The sequence below is a fragment of the Aedes albopictus genome, chromosome 1, assembly GCF_035046485.1.
Source record: "Aedes albopictus strain Foshan chromosome 1, AalbF5, whole genome shotgun sequence".
NCBI lineage: Eukaryota > Metazoa > Arthropoda > Insecta > Diptera > Culicidae > Aedes > Aedes albopictus.
Window position 1 is genome coordinate 157906852 of NC_085136.1, and position 20219 is coordinate 157927070.

At 43.3% G+C, this 20219-nt stretch overlaps 1 long non-coding RNA gene across 1 annotated transcript; it reads right to left on the bottom strand.

Annotated features, from left to right (window-relative positions):
* Positions 1-17912: 17912 nt before the first annotated feature.
* Positions 17913-18368, bottom strand: LOC134285854 (uncharacterized). The gene is made up of 2 exons (XR_009996789.1): positions 18155-18368; positions 17913-18082 (listed from the first exon to the last, which is right to left on the bottom strand). It is a non-coding gene; the product is annotated as an uncharacterized LOC134285854 (long non-coding RNA).
* Positions 18369-20219: the final 1851 nt, after the last annotated feature.

Sequence of the window (20219 nt, forward strand, 5' to 3'; positions counted from 1 at the left end):
ATAGGTTAGTTTTGCCTGGGGCGAAAATTAAACTAACACGAGCGATGTTAAATTGATTATGGTGTCATTTTGATGGTTATGGAAATCGGGAAATACTTTCATGATTTGGTGACAATTTAAGCTAAAAATCCTTCAAGTGTAAAAATTATCGGCGTGTTAAAGTTGGTTCTTCGAACCATTTAGTTGATAATTATCATTGATTGATTGATTGATTTGTCTTTATTAGAGAGACTTTCAGCCCTTGGCTGGTTCGTCTGATAATTATCATGTTTATTTCGCTAATACTTTTTTTTGTAAGTAATGTACACCTTGGAACTCGAGATGCAATAATGATCAAAAGGTAAGAAGGCTCCTTACATTAAATACATTTATTTGTTCAACATCACATTTAAGACAAGACATAATCAACAATAGTATAGTACGCCACAATACTCGGTTTGTGGCTGCCGTTCTCCATCCTCGGTCGCGCACAATGCTCGCTAGGTCACGCTCCACCTGGTCCGCCTATCGTGCTCTCTGCGCTCCACGCCTTCTTGTGTCAACCGGATCAGTTGCAAATACCAGCTTTGCAGGGTTGTTGTCCGGCATTCTTGCAACATGCCGAGCCCACCGTACCCTTCCTGCTTTGGCCACCTTCTGGATGCTGGGTTCACCGTAAAGTGCAGCGAGCTCGTGGTTCATCTTTCTCCGCCACACACCGTCCTCCTGTACACCGCCGAAGATCGTCCTTAGCACGCGTCGCTCGAAAACTCCGAGTGCTTGCAGGTCCTCCTCGAGCCTGGTTGATGTCTCGTGTCCATAGAGGATCACCGGTCTTATTAGCGTTTTGTACATGGTGCATTTCGTGGGTGAATCTTTTTCGACCGCAGTTTCTTCTGGAGCCCGTAGTAGGCCCAACTTCCGCTGATGATGCGCCTCCGAATTTCACAGCTCATGGTGTTGTCAGTCGTCAGTGAGGATCCGATGTAGACGAATTCCTTCACCACCTCGAAAGTATCCCCGTCTATCGTAACATTACTACCCAGACGGATCCGGTCGTTTTCGGTTCCGCCTACCAGCATGTACTTTGTTTTTGAGGCATTCACCACCAATCCGACCTTTGCTGCTTCACGTTTCAGGCGGGTGTACAGCTCTGCCACCGTTCCAAATGTTCTTGCGATAATGTCCATGTCGTCCGCAAAGCACACAGATTGACCGGATTTTGTGAAAATCGTTCCCCGGCTGTTGAGCCCGGCTTGTCGCATCGCACCTTCCAGAGCGATGTTGAAGAGTAGACATGAGAGTCCATCACCTTGTCGCAGTCCCCGGCGAGATTCGAATGAACTGGATAGTTCACCCGAAACCCTTACGCAGTTTTGCACACCGTCCATCGTTGCTTTAATCAGTTTAGTCAGCTTCCCAGGAAAGCCGTTTTCGTCCATGATTCTCCATAGCTCTGCGCGGTCGATACTGTCGCATGCCGCCGATGAACAGGTGATGCGTTTGGACCTGGTATTCACGGCATTTCTGGAAGATTTGCCGTACGATGAAGATCTGGTCCGTTGTCGACCGGCCGTCGATGAAACCGGCTTGATAACTTCCCACGAACTCATTCGTTTTAGGTGGCAGACGACGGAAGATGATCTGGGATAGCACTTTGTAGGCAGCATTCAAAATAGTGATCGCCCTGAAGTTCTCACATTCCAAATGGTCGCCATTCTTGTGTATGGGGCAGATTACCACTTCCTTCCACTCCTCCGGTAGCTGTTCGGTTTCCCAGATCCTGCCGATACACACAGGTGGCCAACTTTTCTGGGCCCATCTTGATGAGTTCAGCTGCGATACCATCCTTACCAGCTGCTTTGTTGGTTTTGAGCTGGCGAATGGCATCCTTAACTTCCCTCAACGTGGAAGTTGGTTCATTTCCGTCCTCCGCTGCACTGGCGTCGTCGTTTCCTCCGTTGCCGTGGGCTCCCGTGCCTACGTTCTCCACGCCGTTCAGGTGCTGATCGAACTGCTGTTTCCACCTCTCGATCACCTCACGTCCGTCCGTCAAGAGGCTTCCGTTCTTATCCCTGCATATTTCGGCTCGCGGCACGAAGCTGTTGCGGGATGCGTTGAGCTTCTGATAGAACTTCTGTGTTTCTTGGGAACGGCACAGCAGTTCCATTTCTTCACACTCCGCTTCTTCCAGACGGCGCTTTTTCTCCCGAAAAAGGTAGGTCTGCTGTTTCCGCTTCTGTTTATAACGTTCCACGTGCTGTTGAGTCTCTTGCTGCAGCATTACCGCCCTCGCTGCGTTCTTTTCCTCCAAAACCGTTCCGCACTCTTCGTCGAACCATTCGATTCCGTTCCACGTACCCGATGGTGCTCTCGGCTGCGTCGTTGATGGCTGGTTTCACTGTACTCCAGCAGTCCTCTAGAGGGGCCTCATCGTGCTCGCCCTCATCTGGCAACGCGGCCTCGAGATTCTGCGACATCCGGTTGTTTCAGTCGCTCTAGGTTATACAGTGGCTGTCGCCGGTACCGTACATTGTTGATGACGGAGAGTTTTGGGCGCAGTTTGACCATCACCAGATATTGGTCGGAGTCGATGTTGGCACCACGATAGGTCCTGACATCGATAATGTCGGAGAAGTGCCTTCCGTCAATCAGAACGTGATCGATTTGAGATTCCGTATGCTGTGGTGATCTCCAGGTGTAACGATAAGAAAGGCTGTATTGGAAAATGGTGCTACGTATGGCCATATTTTTGGAGGCGGCGAAATCAATGAGTCGTAGGCCGTTTTCGTTCGTTTGCTGGTGGGCGCTGAACTTACCAATCGTCGGTCTGAATTCCTCCTCCTGGCCTACCTGAGCGTTCAAATCTCCTATGATGATCTTGACGTCGTGGCTTGGGCGGCGATCTTACTCGCGTTCGAGCTGCGCGTAGAATGCGACCTTGTCATCATCAGTGCTTCCGGAGTGTGGGCTGTGCACGTTTATTATGCTGAAGTTGAAGAAACAGCCCTTGATCCTCAACCTACACATTCTTTCGTCGATCGGCCACCAACCGATCACGCGCCTCTGCATATCACCATCGTGAAGCTGTTCCCAGCTCGCGTGTGTTGCCACAGCTCTGGTAGATGGTATGATTACCTCTAAACGCACCATGGATCCTGTCCAACACACCTCCTGCAGCGCTACGATGCCGAACCCGCGGTCTTTCAGTAGATCGGCGAGTATGGGGGTGCTCCCAATGAAGTTGAGAGATCGACAGTTCCACGTACCGAGTTTCCAATCGCAAGTCCTTTTTGTTCGCTGGGGTCGTTGCCGTTGGTCTCGGTTCGTATTAATCTGTTGCTGATTTTCCGTTACAATGGTTTTTTTTACGGCTGGCTCGTAGGGCCTGACACCAACCCCTACTTTCCGGAGGACCATACTTAGTGCACAGTTGAGCTTAGAGTCCTTGCCTGGCACTCGGGCGTAGGTCAGCCGCCCCTAACATGGGGATCAGACGCTGTTGTGAGCCGCTCCTCCTGGAGAACAGACGCTCAGGTTTGCCGAAGCAAACCCCTCTTCCCTGTCAGCCTACAACCAAAGTTCCCACCGGGGTTGGTTTCCCGATCTTCCCTAAGGTTGCGCATAGTTTCCGGCCGGTACCGCGAGGAGGTAGGGATAGGAGTTGCTGGGCAGAGGCTAGTGGATCACAATGGGGTCTGCATTGCGCAGCATACGCAGCCTTTACCGTGTCAAGAAGGCTCCTTGTAGCTGTGAATAGGACCTTTACGGGCTTAGTAACCAGCTGGAGTTACGTAGTTCGCCGACGGAAGACAAAATTCGTGTGATAGGCCACGAGTCTTGATCATTAACGGAAGTCCACCAAGCCTATAAAGACATAGCCATTCTCAATCTAATCAAACACAGCAAGCTCCCTACGGTTGATTTCGTCACAAGGATGCCGAAAGAACGATAGACGATCCTAGGGTCTAGGACCATTTGGGCAAATGGACATATTTTAGGCACGTGCTGCTATACTCAGTCGATTTCAAACCGATTAACTTGAATTTTTGAACATGGCTAGATACTGTAAGTATCTGATCGTGTCCTAAAAATCAAGTCAATCGGTTCAAAATTGACTGAGTTATAGCAGCAAGTAATCAAAATAGGTGCTCCTGCCCAAATGGTCCCATTCCCTAATATAGGGAATCTGGGTTGGGATGCACAGGAAAGGAGCTGTCCATTAATTAGAGGGGGTGGGTGGCTGGGGGGTTGGAAGATCGTACGAGTAATACAAAAATATTAAATATTTTGGTTTCATACAAAAAATCTTACGCCCCCCCCCCCTGTTGTTGTAAAAAAATCGTCAAAATGTTCTTACCTAATAAATGTCACAGCCCCATAAGTTGGTAATTGAAAAACATCTTGAGGTCCAGGGCGGCTGGAAACGCTATGTCCAAGAATGGATTCAGCGTAGAAGGAATTATTTGTAAGTAGAAATCAATGGGTTGAGTTACATTTTCATTTTCATGCACAAGTCATCACTATCTGAAGCACGCATTAAAAATAAAAAAAGACCTTGAACTCATAATCGTTCCACCGAAGGAAGTTTAATTTAAATATGATACCGTTATTGTCGTAAGTTTCTTCCTGCACTTCATGAATCTCAAACTCCTCATTCAAAGCCCCCATCTGCAGGGTGTGAAACATTCAGGAGAACTTCCGCCGTGCTACTCTTCCACGGTTGCTGCAGGCTGCTGCAGCATGTGTACGTAATTCTAGTCGCTTGGTTGTTAATTCAGCACTTCCTACTCTGCTGGCTGGGTAGGTACCTATCTACACGATGCCAAACTTTGGCCCGCACGCGACGATGCCCCCGACAACCGACAGCTCAAATTTGTGTTCAACAAGGGCAATAATAATAACGTAATGCAATATAGTTTAATTTGCGTAATTAATTGCCCTTCACAATAGCATCCGAGACTGGAAATTTAGCGAAAGCGATTTGGCTGTGGGACGCGTCGTAGTGAAGAACTTTAACAGACTCCGATTATGTGAAGAGATTAAAAAAAGAAGGGAATAATAGCCCACATCGTAGAAGCAGGAAACGCACGAATTTTCAGCAAAACGATGCAGAGGGTATCTGGATTTAATTTTCGGTCGGTCCAAGATGATTTAGATTTAGAAATTTCTTTGATTCCTTGAGCATAGTATATATTTATTCAAATTCACATGAAAACCCCAAAGCTTCGACATATTCAATAACTGTGCCCATGTAATCACTAAGCATTTGAACAAGCCGTACAGTAGATCGTACGTATACGTATTAAGCATTTGAACTGCTTGCTGTCCTACATAAGCAGTTCGAATGCACAGCTGCCTTGAATCAGCATAAGCTTTCAGTTGTTAATAAGCATTTCAACTGCTTGAGGTGTTTTCGCCAGAATCACCAGAAGCAATCAGAATGCTTTTCAACTGCTCTACAAAGGCTAAGAGCAAAGAGTATGGGATATATGTTATGCATTTGATTGCTCATGCTGCCTCTCTCTTACAGAGTCTATGCCTCTGTTGACAAATATGGACATCTAAGTTACTTATTCATTTTTCCCTTATTCATCCAAAAGCTCCGAAACAAACATTGCTGCAGCTGCTTTGGGTTGGGAACATTGCCATCGAGAAACTACCACACTTAATGCTGTCTAAAAAGATGTGTATCAAATAGGTGTATCTTCGGCGGCTCATAAGATTAAGATCATTGAGGAAGAGGGGATGAAAATGCTTTACACGCTGTGATATGTCTCTTTGAAAACATGTTTTGGGTGTCGAAACTTAAGATGTTTTCCAACCTAGTTTCCAACCATTCTTTATATTGGCAATAAAATTGGCGCACATCATCGAACCAATTGTAACTGCCTATCTCTAAACTTCATTGGAAGCACCCGCATACTCGTCGATCTACTGAAGAACCGCAGGTTCAGAATCATAGCGCTGCAGGAGGTGTGTTGGACAGAATCCATGGTGCGAACGTTTAGAGGTAAGCTGTGTGGCTTCGTGGTCGTGCGGCTAGTGTCACCAAGCACTTAGTCGCATCGTGCTAAGGAGCGCGGGTTCGATTCCCGCCGCAGCTGTCAGGAAAAGTTTTCGGCTGTGCCACTGGGCGTTACATGCTAGTCCGTTGTCTAGTGTCGTGCTTCCTTCAAAGAGCGAATAGCTCACTGGAAGCATTGAACGTGTCCGTGTCTTTTAAAGCTGAGACGAGACTCGCGAAGACGGTCTTCTTTTTCTCCACTTTGTTATTTTTTTCTTCTTCCTATCTGTGTTGACATTATGTTTTGGGCTGGTGGTTCAAACACGTACGTGACCGCATCACCTCACATGCAGTGTGACTGAATCCCATTCACGCACAAAATCATGTTGAGGTGAAATTTTGCATCGCCAACAATCGTCAAGCAAAGTAATCATTGGAATATTTTGTTTTCAATTTATTTTTGACAGTACAGGAGAAGAAAATGCTGCTCGGAGTGAATTTTGGCTTCAGAATTTATCTCGGATAGCGATACTTTCCTCGTTTTAGGTAACGTAATCAAACGGGCTACAACTGACAGCTCAGTTGGGCTGCACTTGACGTTGCTCAGGAGGTAAGCATACCATCAACCAGTGCTGCGGCTACACACGCAAGCTGGGAACAGCTTTCATCGTGATAGGTGATATGCAGAGGCGCGCAATCGGTTGGGGGCTGTCCATTAATTACGTAAGGGAATTTTTGCGATTTTTCAATACCCCCTCCCCTCCTTGTAAGATTTTTTGTATGGAAAGCCAAATATTTTTGTATGGCGCGTAAGATTTCTCAACCCCCCTCCTCCCTCTATAAACAATTACGTAATTAATGGACAGCCCCTTGGTAGCCGATCGATGATAGAATGCAAGGAGAATACATTTTACTAAGGTGGCGCAGATAAACATTGCAAACCACTGGTTGTCTCTTCCACTCTTCTGGTGTTCTTATGCATCTAAAATAGTGACGTCACTATTTCAGTTCCATAAGAACACCAGAAGAATGGAAGAGACAACCAGTGGTTTGCAATGTTTATCTGCGCCACCTTAGTAAAATGTATTCTCCTTGGATAGAATGTACCTGAGAGAGAGGAGACAGCTTACTGACAGCCACGATGTTTACATGTCTTCTTCTTACTTCTTTTTTCAACTTTGTGCGCCGCACAATGGTTTGAAAACATATAATTGGTCAAAAATGATTTGCATATTGAGTTTGTTGCCACAGAGCATGGAAAATAAATAGATTCGTTGCGCTGGTCGAAGAAAACTGATCATTAATATTATATCTTTTTCAATCACAAAAAACGGAGCGGAATATTAATAAGATATTTTGTAGATTTGGCCACTCCACACCATCAATGTGCGATTTTCAGCTCGGTTTGCGGTGACAGTTTGTGACAGGTTTTCCTTGACATTAAGTAGCACGCAATCGAAGCCAGCTGTCTCCTCTCTCTCAGGAATGTATACAGGTTGAGGATCAAAGGCAGATTCTTCAACTTCAGCATAATAAACGAGAACAGCCCACACTCCGGAAACACTGATGATGACAATGATGCATTTTACGCGCAGCTCGTACGCGAGTACGACCGCTACCCAAATCCAGATCATCATAGGATCTATACGCTCAGGTGGGCCGGGGGGAGGAATTTAGACCGACGATTGGAAAGTTCAGCGCCAACCAGCAGACGAACGAAAACGGCCTACGACTCATTGAATTTGCCGCCTCCATGACCATACGCAGAACTTTTTTTCCAACACAGCCTCCCTTATCGTTACTCGGAGTTTTCGGCTATTCAGTCTTATGATTTCAAACGGTAGTTTGTTAACTGCCCGACGTTTTGGCTGTTCTTGGCAGCCTTCTTCTAGGGGAAATAAGATCTATCGTTTACGTTTGTGAACATATAAACGTAAACGATAGATCTAATTTCCCCTAGAAGAAGGCTGCCAAGAACAGCCGAAACGTCGGGCAGTTAACAAACTACCGTTTGAAATCATAAGACTGAATAGCCGAAAACTCCGAGTAACAGAATCTACCAGTCGAAAACCACTGTGAAACCTTCCTTATCGTTACATCTGGATATAACCAAAGCAGACGAAATCGCAAATGGACCACGTTCTGTTTGACAGACGGCACTTCTCCAATATTATCGATACTATCGACGTCAGGACCTATCGTAGCGTCACCATCGATTCCGACTACTACCTTGTGAAGGCCAAACTACGCCCAAAACTTTCCTTCATCAACCATGTACCAGCGGTACGGTATTGCGCGCAAACCCCAAAATTTTATTCCCACCTTTGGGTTTCCGCGCCGAAGACCCAGCGCCAGATTCGGCGACAAAGAAAACTGACAGCAGTCGCCGGGCAGTTGGCAATCCTGATATTTGACGGCGGTCGCCCGTTAGTTATGGGAGTGGATTGTTGTCACGCAAATAGAGCTTTTCGCTGAAAATGCATGTGTATTGAGGTCTTGTTGACAGATTTTCTGCTGTGTTAGTGTGAAATTCAGTGATTTCCTGTATCGCGTAAGCCTTCGCTGGAAGGAAATGTCATGTTGCTCAGCGAAGCAAGGAAATTTTTCAGTGAAAAAAGCAATACCAGCGACCGCCACGGTACAACCTAGAGTGACTAAAACAACTGAATGTCGCTTCAGCATCAGTGTTGGTAAACTCACACTCAAAGCTGGCTCATGAACCACTCCTACGTGAGCAAACTCGCACGCGATTCTGAATCATTTTCTCACGCGCGAGATGTTCATGCAAAATTTCGCGCTCATGAGTCAAGCGCCGAAATCTCGTTCGCTTGTAAAACGAATCCAAATCAATTTGAATGGCATTAAATGTTATTGTACGCAAGATTTGGTCTTATTCTATCATACAATCCTAAAAACTTCGTTGTAAATAATAAGAACACATTAAAATAAAGCAATGAGTAAAATTACGAGTCAACTCATGCATGAGTTTTTCGGCGGTGAGTTTGGCGAGTCAAGAATCGCGCGTGAATCAACTCAACCATGAGATTAGAGAATTTGAGTTTTTACCAACACTGTTCAGCATACGCACATAATCTCGAGGTCACGTTGCCAGACGAGGGTGTGTTCGATGAGGTCCCTCTAGAGAACTGCTGGATTACAGCAAAAGCAGACATCAACGACACAGCCGAGCGCACTATCGGGTATGTGGAACGGAATCGACGAAACGAATGCTTCGACAAAGAGTGCAGAACGGTTTTTTTTAAGACACAGACACGTTTAATGCTTCCAGTGAGCTATTTGCTCTTTGAAGGAAGCACGACACTAGACAACGGACTAGCATGCAACGCCCAGTGGCACAGCCGAAAACTTTTCCTGACAGCTGCGGCGGGAATCGAACCCGCGCTCCTTAGCACGATGCGACTAAAGGCTTGGTGACTTTAGCCGCACGACCACGAACCCACAAAGCATTACAAACAGAAGCGGAAGCTGGAAGAAGCGAAGAGCGAAGAAATGGAACTGCTGTCCCGTTTTCAAGAAACACGGAGGCTCTACTAAATAGATGCTCGATCATCTTCCGTAGTCCGTCACCTAAACCGAATGAGTTCGTAGGAAGTTATCAAGCCGGCTTCATTGACGGCCCGTCAACAACGGACCAGATCTTCACCTTACGGCAAATCCTCCAGAAAGGCCGTGAATATCTGGTCCCAAAGCATCACCTGTTCATCGATTTCAAAGCGGCATACGACTGTATCTCAGCGACTGTAGGGACTGAGTCCGAATCAGCTCTGGCCGGTTCCGTTCGCGCCTTTTCGTCCCCATCTGTCAATCGTCACACACTAACTCCCGTTCACCCGAGTTGATACACTATAGATAGAAAATAAACTATAAAAGAGTATAGAGAACCCTACAACGATAGTATCTACCGCACATAGCTATGGGAAATCTTAGAAGAAAACGGCTTTCCTGGGAACCTGACTAACGATCAAAGAAACGATGGACGGTGTGCAAAATTGCGTAAGAGTTTCGGGTTAACTATCCATTTCATTCGAATCTCACCGGGGTCTGCGACAAGCTGACGGGCTTCATGCTTATACTCTTCAACATTGCCGATGCGACGAGTCTAGAGGTGTGCGCCGATTTAAAATCGATCGGCGGCGGCGTTTTGCAATTTTTTGGCCGGCGGCGGCGGCGTGATCGGCGTGACGCCGAATGCATTTTCGGCGGCGGCGGCGGCGGCGTGAAACGGCGTGGCCATAATTTTTATTTTATTTTTTTGCTAATTCCGTTAATCAATATCAGTGTTTTATTTTTTAGTAACTCATCATGTTGAAGATTCAATAACATGTTTATAGTTACGGTTTTGTTATATTTTTTTTATTCTCACATGTTTTTTTTTTTTTAATTTATTGAAATAATTATTATGGTGAATCATCTATCAGCTGCGCAAAAATTAATCCAGAATGGCCTCGTAAAGGAATTCCCGGAAGAAATTCTAAAGGAATTCCCGGTGGAACTTCTAGAGGATTTTCCGAATAAACTATTAAAAGAATTCTCGGAGGACTTCGTACAGGCATTCCCGTAGGTACACCTAGAGGAATTCCCGGATGAACCTTCTGAATGAATTTCCAAAAACATCTTAATAAGGAACGTTTAGAGAAACTCCTGGAAGAATTTCGGAAACAAATCTTAGAAGAACTCTTAGAGAAATTGCCGGAGGAACTCTCAGTGGAATTCACGGAAGAACTCCTAGAGGAATTTGCTGAGGAATTCTTAGAGGAATTACCGTAGGAAATCATAGAGGAATTTTCGGAGGAAACTCTGGTCAATTTTTTGTGCAACTCTCAGAAATACTTTTAGAGCAACTAATAAATAAATTGCCGGAACAGCTTTCTGAGGAATTTTCGGAGGTACTCCTAGAGAAATTACCGAAGTAATTCGGACAGGAATTCAAGGAAGAACTCGTAGAGAACTACCAGAGGTATTCCTAGATGAGTTCCCGGACGAACTCTTAAAAGAATTTCCGGAAGAATTTCTTGAGGAATTTCCAAAGAAATACGTAAAGAAATTCCCTGAGGAACTCGTAGAGGAGGTCGTAGAGGAACTCGAAGAGGAGTTCCCGGTGGTACTCCTAAAAACTCCCGGATGAACTCTCACATAAATTCCTGAGAGAAATTGCAGAGAAATTCTCGATAGAACTCCTAGAAGAATTCCCAAGAAATTCATGAAGAAATTTCCGGAAGAACTCGTAGAGGAATACGTGGAAGGACTCATAAAGGGATTCCCGGAAGAACTTCTAGAGAAATTCCCCGAGATACTTTTAGAGAAATTGCTGGGAGAACTCCTAGAGGAGCGTTTGGGGAAACTACTGGATGTATTCCCGGAAGATATCATGAAGGAACTCCTAAGAGGAATTCCCGGAGGAATTCATAAAGGAATTACTGAAGGAACTTTACAGGAATTTCCGGAAGAACTTCTAGAGGAACTTCCGGGAAACTCCGGCATACCCAGTGCAACTTCTAGATAAAACTTATAGAGCAACTCGTAGTGAATTTGCCTTTGGAACTTCTTCGCGGTGAAACTCGTAAACGTGTTCCCGAAGATGTTGGAATTCCCAGATGTACTCCCAGATGAATTCCCGGAAGAACTTCTAGAGTCAGTCACGGTGAAACTCTTAGTGTAACTCCCGAAAAAAAAATCGGTAAGGAATCCCCGAAGGAACTCGTTGAAGAATTTCCGGAGGAATTCATTGAGGAAATCCTAGAGGAATTCCCACAGGAACTTCTAGAGCATTCCAGAGAAGTCTCTGGAAGAATTTCAGGAAGAAATCGTAAAGAAACTTCTGGAAGAATTCCAGGAGGAACTGCTACAAAAATTGCCGGAAGAACTCCCAGAAGAATTCCCGGTAGAACTTCTAGAAGAATTACCGGAATGAACTTCTGGTATTTCCTGTGCAATTTCTATGAACTCTTAAAGAAATTTACGTAGAAATTCATAAAGGAATTCCCAGGAAGAACTTCTAGAGGAATTGCCGGAGGATCTCCTAAAAGAATACACGGAGTAACTTTTAGAGGAATTTCTAGAGAAAGTACTATTAAAAGTCTCTCTTAGTTAAACTTCTGTAGCAATGCCCGGAGAAACTCCTAGAGGATGTCTCGGAGGAAACTCTCGGAATTCCAGAAGAACCTTCTAGAGCTCCCAGAGGAACTCTTAGCGAAATTCTTGGGGAAATTGCTGGAAGAATCCTCAACAGGGTTACTAGAGAAATTTCATCTCTTCTGTAGATGAACACGACAAAAACATGTTTTTTTAGAATCACTAGCATTTTCTTCGATCTTCGGAATCCGTACATTCTTTCAACAGCCATCAGTTATCTTCAGGAACCCCGGTATATATAATTTAAAACAAATGTCGGTGTAACTGAGCGTAATTTGATCTATTTTTCGCGTTCCAAATTTTCAGAACTGTTATAAATTTGGACCATAAAAATGGACCACCGCTGAAAACGACCTTACAAATGCTATGTATGCAGATCAGGCATTGGACTTGTGAGCGAGCTCAACGAGCATGAGCCTAACATGATCGCAGTGTCTCGGTTATGTGAGCGAACTCAACTCAACTCGCTTATAGCCAGCGATCACGAATCGCTCGATGGTTCGCCTCTGGAATAAACCAGTGAGCTGGAGTTTGCTTGACAACGCCTTTCTGCTTGTACCACTCGAAAATCATAGCAAACCAAAACTATGTTCATGCACCGAAACAGTCACTTCTGTCATAACCGGCATGTGTAACTGTAAGAGTTGAGACTGACGCTTACAAACTGCTCAAAATGCCCAGCGTCTGAACGGAAGAACCGCAACTCCAGGATACCTACTAGCTCAGCAGCATGAGACCGTTGACATAGTCACAGTGCCCGTATGCTACTGGGGGTAATTCGGAAAGGCTACGCGGAACTACGGATGCAAAAACTGTGTTTTTATTGGTGGATTGTCCTTATTCTTATTGGTCCTCAATCTTCAAAATTTCCTTTGCATTGCATTGCAATGATCTGAAAAACAAGGAGCAGGAGAATGCACTCTCCTTATTTTTCAAATCAGCATTGCCATGATTTGTGCCTATCATTTCCAGAAAATACTGCATCATTGATGCAAATCAATTACAGCTCTTTACACTGGCTGAGTGCGCTACAAGAGCTTGCATGCATACATGGTAGGCCTAGCAACCAATTCGCCCCTTGTTGTTAGCGACTGAAAATTTTCATTATTACCGAATGTGTGCCAGTTGCGGTACGTTGTGATTAGCTGTAAGGTTTGAGGAAATTTATTCAATAAATTTTATAAAGAGGAAGATGTTTCAAAATTTATTTTATTTTCAGTTCTGCCACTATCCAGCTGTTAGAGAAGAGCGGCATTATGAACAATATTGTGTTGAAGATATAGAGTCCACAAATCACTTCGGCCAGCTGTATGCCCTTTTTGGCTGATCTTCTCTGCTTGAATTTCACTTGAATTTCCCACCAAACGTTACAACCCATGTCATTGTTTTATTATCAACCAGAATAAAAATTCATTTTTAATCGTATACCTAATGTTTTTTTTTTGTATTGACACCGTATATGATCAAAAAAACTTATTACTGATTCTGAAAGACATGCACAGAAAAATTTGCTTAACACTGTCTGAACTCTCAGGGTTCATCGTCGAGAATCATCAATGTATAATTTGATGAACACTTTCCTCCAATTAACTCCCAAATTGGTTCCCTCAAATCTCCCTCCAAAAGTAGTTGGAAATGATGAAAGTGCAACATATTTTTTTCTTCATTCATCACGGTACTGAGAACTCGCATTGTCACATATTTGACGCTTCCTTAGATACGGCCATTATTTCAGAGGTATTCGAAGCCAATTTCGGATGTTCACTAGGAGATCCTGGTTATAGAAATGAAGTTTTTCAATCATTTTGTATTTTTTTTTTTGGGCTTGATTAAGTGTGTAAGGTTACAGTTTGTTCACGTTGTATTGCTTCCCAGATCCCGCCAGAGATGACTCCGATTCATCTACGGACAGCAGTGGTGTGGACTGAGATGGACAATTGCACATCAAAAACACTTCATTTAATAAACCCGCTTCAAAAAGCTCAGTAAAATAGCCCGAACATAAACCCGAATATCAGTACCGTTGGAATGAAATGATTTGAATCAATGATGCACTATTTTCGATCGAAGGAGCATAGGAGCAATAAAATGCGAATATTTGAATTGATCGTCTATTTAAGATTTTTTCGAAGCATGCTTTTTTAAAATTCACGTACGCAATGATGATCTTTGAAGACTGTAATGGTCCTTATCGGGTAGACCAACGAAATTGATGGGTTGGCCTGGCCGATCGTGCATAGTTGGCGGGAGTATTCTGTGAATCATACCTTCCCACCAAAGGTCATTGACCTCATGACTATCAAAATTAATTGCCCTTTGGCCTCACACGATGTGGTCCGCTTCAGGATCATACTTGGCAATTTGGGCACTGTAGACATTTTAGTCACTTGGTTCCTCATTCGCAACTGCCGTGGACCGTCCATTAATTGCGGAAGGAGAACCTTTATGTGTCATGAAGAATGCGAAAAAATCCTACGAGGGGGCCAAGGGGTGTTGAAAAATCATCAAAATCGTCATTATCTAATAAATAGACGGCATCTAAAACATCTAAATTAGGTAACCATTCTTTTGCATCACGTTGGGAACATCTTGTTGATGCAGTGTAAGGTATGATTCAAAAATGACCTAATGCCAAAGGAGGGTTAAACAGTTGCTTATTTTGTTAAAAGTTTCGTTCACCAAAATGCGGCCGAAAATATAAAATATTTTCCCAAACAAAATCGAAGCTCAGCTAGTTTTGGTACAGTGAGCTGCGGTGCTCGAAGCTCACTTCACTGACGAGCGTCCAAGTTCAATGAGCTTGAATGATCATAGGCTATCGTTCTGTTGAGCATCAAGTTAGCATGGAATTGGCTGAGTTTTGCTCGTGAGCTGAGCTTTTTCAATGCCTGATTCAGATGACTCCAATGCTTGAAATATTGTAATGAAATAAATCAATAAACAATATAATTTTTCAATACGTTTTTGAGATCGGCGTAAAAAATTGGAGTTCGGCGGCGTAAGCGGCGGCGCGCCGAAAAATAATCGGCGGCGGCGGCGTCAACCAAAAATCGGCGGCGGCGTCGGCGTGGCGCGGCGGCGCACACCTCTAGACGAGTCGCGGTCAGCAGCCGGGATTCGATTTTCACAAAATTCGGTCACTTTGTGTGCTTGCGGATGACATGGACATTATCGCCAGAACATTTGGAACGGTGGCAGAATTGTATCATAGATTTAACACTAAGATATTAAGGTCAGGAACAAATTCATTTCGATTTGTGACGCCATTCGCTCCCCCAGTATTTTCGCCTGCTCAGCATTTCGCTTGAAGCGGCGCGTTAAATTTTCAATTCGCCGCCCTTTTTCACTTTTCTATCAAAGCAAACTTATTCCAGAAATATGTATCGTAACCAAGCTAACGAGATTTGCTTGTTTGTTTATCCCAAAGCTAAGAAAAAATAGATGGGAAGCAGCGGGTACTTTTCTGCCTTCAGGTATGCACTATGCAGCTGGGCGGCTGTCGGGCACTAATAGCCGGAGTGAACCCGCAGCAAATAAAAAGGGATGATCATTGTGCCCACACCCTTAAATGAAACAACACAGCACACGAGTAACTTTCACGCAGCGACCGAAAAGACAAAAGAATTTTCACGCAGATTTGTGTAACACCGGATCAGCACATTTTTTGTGTTGATCCAGTGTTACACAAATCTGCGTGAAAATTCTTTTGTCTTTTCGGTCGCTGCGTGAAAGTTACTCGTTGCGCTGTGTACATCGAGTTCTGCGTGCAGATCTTGGCTGGTGTTGAGAGAGATGTGATAGGAACGACTCTCGAGATTCATATGGCAGAAGAGCGGGCTGGTTACGTGGCAAACTCCCAGCGGTTTAGCTCGAAGTCATAAACTGTTCTCGTATAACTGCCAAGCTTTGCCACTTAGAGCAATTCTTGAAATAAAAAATAAACAAAAAAGCCGACAAAACCTTCAAGGAAGTCTTCGATCCTATGAAGGATTTTCATATATATATTTGCAATATTTCTTCCGATGTTTGTTCATTACTTTATTCAGTAAATCTAAAAAATTAATTTAAAAGACACAGACATCGTCTTCAGCCGGCGGCGGAACAGACAGAACGAAACTTTACGAACGATCACACGAACATGGAATACGAAAAAAAAAATATTCTCGCGAAAAGTTTCATCGCCCGAAGCGGGAATCGAACCCTCGCCCAAGGTGTGGTTTGAAGCTTGGTGACCGTAACCACACGGCTACGAGGCTCCACACTTGGTGTATGACATTTTGTATAAACAAAGGAACACATGATGAACAGTTGAAAGCGTCAAAAGCGCCGCCTCCTAAGGTGCATTCGTGAATTACATACTGGGGGATTGGGGTCGCTGAAATATCACGAAACTGGAACCACGGGCGAATTGTGAGTTGCATATTGATTGTTGATTGTATACTCGCTTGAAACGCAAAGCAACAAAGGTCGGACTGTTGGTGAATGCGTCCAAAATAAAGTACATGCTGGCAGGAGGAACTGAACACGACCGGATCCGTCTAGGTACCTATTAATGTGACGATAGACGGGGATACCTTCGAGGTGGTGGAAGAATTCGTCTACCACGGAGCCTTACTGATGGCTGACAACAATTCTAGCCGTGAAATACGTAGACGCATCATCAGTGAAGGTCGTGCCTACTATAGGCTTCAGAAGAAGCTGCGGTTCAAAAAGATTCACCCACGCACCATGTACACGCAGAAAAATGGCGCTTGTTTAAAACAATAAAACGCATGGTTGATTTTCAAACTGAGAATTTACTTATTCCAAAGTTATATTTAATTGTTTTCATTTAGAGTTTATCGATAAAAACAACCGATTACCATCATTTCATATAATGTCAAAAATTTCATTTGTTCCAACAAAATAAATATCATAAACATGGTCCGAAAGCACTCACACATCTATAAAATGCTTACCCAAACATCGCCACAACGAAGAAGGTGCAGCATATCCATCACGCCAACTTCCAAGTGCAGCTTTGGCCGTGATGGATAACACGCAGGTACTCACGTTGATCGGTTTCGCCTTTTTTGTCTTTTTTTAGTAGTTCTCCTCCCCATCCGCTTACCGACGGACTAAAAATAGATTTCCGAGCTGCCGCAGTTGCTGCCGTCACCAACACAATCACATTCCGGGTTTGTTAGTGGCAAATGTGCATTCGTTTGAATCAATCCATTATTTTATGTTGAAAATACCATATCTCTGTTTGTTTTAACAAACTGTCAAAAATTTCGACAAATGAAAATATTGGTCATATTAAACAATAGAACAGTTCAGTTTAAACTAGAATTCAGTTTGTCGCTATAGTAAACTGAAAAATCGGTTAATTTGAACTAGAACTTAATTGTGTTTACAATTTATTTTTCTGCGTGTACAAGATGCTGATAAGACCGGTAGTCCTCTACGGACACGAGACATAGACCATGCTCGAGAAGGACCTGCACGCACTCGGAATTTTCGAGCGACACGTGCTACACTGAGAGATCAAAGTACTCTTTAAAGAGTAAAAAAGTACCCTTTTCGAGAGTAACTAGGTGAACTCATAAAAAGAGTAAACGGCCTTTACTCTCAAAAGGGTAAACCGCTTGTACGTCAAATCAACGAGTGATTTTTACCCTTTTTCTGGAATGATTTGAAATTATGAAAAGAGTAAAATTTACCCTATTTATTATTTTATGGGGACTTAGTGATTATTAATACAATAAATTAATAATAAATAAGCAACACAAGATTGTTCATGCGAAATATTTATTAATTATAATACTAACATTATTCCTATGGGTTTTGCAAGTCGGAACACGGACCTTTATACCGCAACTGGTTGGAGGAAGCCTGCAGATCCAACTTTGATCCAGGTGGAGGGCAGAACCGAGCAGAACCATGCTCGCGGCCTCTGACATTCTAATGAAATAAATAATTCACTAATCAGTTTCTTACTTATTGAATATTAGTTAAATATTTAGTTTTACTTACCCGCAAAAATCAGCAAAATGAAAAACATCACTCTTGGATGCACCTCGAAAAACTTCAACAACATTTTCACTCTTTGAAGAGTACTCGGTAGGAATTCTAAGAAGGGCAAAAATTACCCATTTTAAAAATTTGACAAGTACCCTTTATCTTGACAGTTTCATATACCAGCAAAAAAAAGGGTACTTTTTACTCCTTAAAGCGTAATGCCGGATTCGCAGTGTAAGGGCGTTCTTCTGCGGTGTGCAGAAGAATGGTGTATGGTGGAGAAGGATGAATCACGAGCTCGCTGCACTTTACGGCGAACCCAACATCCAGAAGGTTAATTTCTTGATTTTTTGCATTGGCTGACCAAGCCATGTAGGAAATTACATTGTTGAAAATGCTTTGACATCCATGTGCGTTCTGTTGACATCCATGTGCGTTCTGTTGTTGTGATCATGGATACCAATGCACATGTTCTGTTGTGTGCATGGATGTCAAAGCATTTTCAACAGTGTATCCAGAAGCTCGCCAAAGCCGGAAGGATACGATGGGCAGGGCATGTTGCAAGAATGCCGGACAACAACCCTGCAAAGTTGGTGTTCGCGACCGATCCGGTTGGTGTGGCAGGCGTGGAGCGAAGAGAGCACGATGGGCGGATCAGGTGGAGCGCGACTTGGTGAGCATCGGGCGTGACCGAGGATGTAAAACGGCTGCCACGAACCGTGTATTGTGGAGAAATATTGTTGATTCAGTTCTATCTTGAATATGATGTAATACTAAATAAATGAAATGAATGTGGTTTGAGGAATTGGACATGGGACGAGATTTTATCATAATAATGTGTCGATTTTGTCCAATCACCACTCGCTTGGCTGGTACTTCTATCCAATGCTCACAGATATCAATCACTGTAGCTGTGGTGCAGCCTATCAAGATATCAACCATTTTGTGAGGAAATGCCCCGAATACGGTATTACTAGTATCGATTTAGGTGCAACCCTCAGGACCTGAAGGAATCCAGAATAAGACGTTAGAAATGCGTTGGGTAACATGAAGCTTATGTACGACTTTTTGAAACAAGTTGAAGACTTTGTTTTTTTTTCTTTTTTATTTATGTATTTATTTCGTCAATCATAATGTAGATTCCAATCATTCTAAAGGCTGTATCTGTATCCTTTTGTATGCATCTATAGGAATTGAAATATTACTTTAAATTTGTTCGAGATATGGTCAAATCAATTGATATGCAGTGCTGGTTGTAAAGAGGCATCATTCGATACCCCAGTCTTGCTGTTCCACTTGTCCAACTCGTGTCCCTTCGAAAATCATTTGTTTGTATTTTTTACATGTTTTCGATTATCCACTCTATGTTTGACCAGTAGCATTACGCTTCATCATGCTGCTAAGTGTTAACTAAATGTCATATTACACTATTTTTTCCTCAAACATTATTGATTCCTGCTGTTGAAAATCGACTATTATCTAAACTCTATAGATTACTGGCTATACAGTCTTTGGCTTCAAAAAACGAATTTTATTTTTCTCCCGGCGTCTGGGGGGAAATGAATATTAAAGTGTTTGGTCAAATGTTTTGTCTAACTTTAACTGTTTAGTTTTGTGTCGTTTTTGGTACATGACCTCGGAATCAGTTAAACAGTCCAACGGTTTTTTTTGGCAAACACAAAACGAGACTGTAAAAGTTAGACAAAACATTTGGTCAAACACGTTAATATTTATTTTCCTCCTGAAGAAGACACTACCTTGGACACTACCCATGTGTCGAAACGTCAGGTGAATAATAAAACTAGTGTTTTGAAGCCCAAGACTGCGTAGCCGTTAATCTGTAGAATTATTTATTCCTCTGACCTCGACCAAACCGTGAGTTTTACGGTTCACCAAAACTAACATAGTTTAAAGCTATGTTCATTTAGAATCCGGAATGATAAAATCACGTATATCTTAAGGATGGAATAACAAACATAAAAGGTGAAGCCCTCAGAACAAAGATTATTTATTGTACTTTCATGGAAAAATATCATTGAATTTTTTTTTTCACACATTTTCTCACTTTTTCAGTGTTGAC